This window comes from Mus caroli, unplaced genomic scaffold, assembly GCF_978045245.1.
Source record: "Mus caroli unplaced genomic scaffold, Mus_caroli_1 scaffold_19, whole genome shotgun sequence".
Classification (NCBI taxonomy): Eukaryota; Metazoa; Chordata; class Mammalia; order Rodentia; family Muridae; genus Mus; species Mus caroli.
Genome location: NW_028227274.1, coordinates 13,113,454 through 13,115,124, shown reverse-complemented (window position 1 = coordinate 13,115,124; position 1,671 = coordinate 13,113,454). Strand labels below are relative to the sequence as shown.

General features: G+C 46.6%; 1 non-coding gene across 1 annotated transcript; it reads right to left on the bottom strand.

Moving 5' to 3' along the window:
• Positions 1-865: 865 nt before the first annotated feature.
• LOC115029913 (small nucleolar RNA SNORA17) lies at positions 866-996 on the bottom strand. The gene has a single exon (XR_003835488.1). It is a non-coding gene; the product is annotated as a small nucleolar RNA SNORA17 (small nucleolar RNA).
• Positions 997-1,671: the final 675 nt, after the last annotated feature.

Genomic DNA, 1,671 nt, shown 5'->3' with positions numbered 1-1,671 from the left:
GAGGGTATTAAAAAAGTTTGCAGCAGCGTTCAGACGAGCTTACTGTGGTGTTTCTCACCTGCTCCCAGAGTCTGTGTCATTGACTCTGAGCCACCGACTCTGAGCCACCTCCCCTTCAACCCGCAAGGGCAAGTAGGGTCGGTAGTCCAGGGCACAGGCAGAAATGTTTCCAAGGACAGCTTCCCCATGATGCCCAGGCAAGGGCTGTGGCCAGTTCTGCAAAGCCCTCAGACATTAATATGTCCCAGCCCAGACCAGAAAGATCTGCCTGGACTTTGGCAGTAATAGACCCTGCTGCTGCAGGACAGTGGACCCAGATGTGGTTCCAGTGAACCCACCAGGTGGTATCACCAGGTACTCACATCAGGCTGACCCTTACTACCCTCAAGTCTCCAGTTTTGTCTCTCTTCATTGTGCGGAAATCCTTCTGTTTCTCTTTCTCTTCCATTCCTCCACATCTTACTTGCTCCTCTTACTGTTGCCCAGGGTTTCTGAGTATCTGGAATAGTCTTAGGGGTGGTCTCAGGCATGCTATGCCTTTCTTATTCATTAGGTCAGGAGTCATCTCAGTATGGTCTTTATTCCCCCACCCTCCAACCAGGCCTGTGTGGCACCAGACTGGTGGTCATCTCATACTATCTCCCTGTCCTGGATCCATAGAACTGGTCTGGTGGTTGTCTTTAGCTTGCTTTCTCCTGGCTTACCTGAGTAACCCCATTCATGGATCATCTGCCCTGGGCCCACTCCCATCCTTATCACTTGTTCCCAGATAGGGTTCTTCTCAGTCTGAGGCTTGATCGCCCATCCTGTCTGGGCCTGTTTGGCATTGGTCTGGTGGACATCTCAGGCTAACTCTCTTTAAGGGACCAGTAGACTACTAATCATTCACATGTTCGTAATTCAGAACATTGAGCATAGACATAGTTTCACTCTTCCTGCCACCTACAGACACACATGAGATGCAGCAGTCATCCTTGCATTGCTTCTAGGGGCAGATGATGGAGTTAAGTCCTATATTCTTATTAAGTTTATATCTAATTGTTTGAATTTCAACAGCGAGACTGATTTTAAGCATCAGCTTTGAATGTGTCACTGTAGCCTTACTGTTTGGTATATGCGCTCAGGTCTGCATGTCTTCTTCACAGACTCCTTTATTATTACTTAATATCCTTTGGCATGTCTAAAAGTTCTCTTTGATCTGCCTTCTACTTCTATTACTATTATAGCACTTTCAATTTTGGTGAACGAATGTTTGTGTAGTATATATTCTTCAAGGTTTTACCTTTAAAGTGCCTATGTGCATGAAGTGAGTTTCTTCCAGATAGCTCACAGTTGGGGTATGCTTGTAATGCACTCTGATAGTCTATTTTTTCCTTCTTTTTATGTAATCTTTTTTTTTACACTCCAAACTTTATTCCCCTCCTGGTCCACCCTCCAGGCCCACCCTCTGACTGTTCCACATCCCATACCTCCTGCCCTAACCCCTATTTCCAAGAGGATGTCCCTACTCCCCCTACCCTCCACCCCTCCAGACATCTAAACTCCAGTCTCTTGGGGGTAAGGGCATCTCCTCTGACTGAACCCTAATCTGACAGTCCTCTGCTGTATATGTTTTAGGTGCCTCATATCAGCTGGTGTATGCTGCTTGGTTGGTGATAGTGTCTAAGAGAT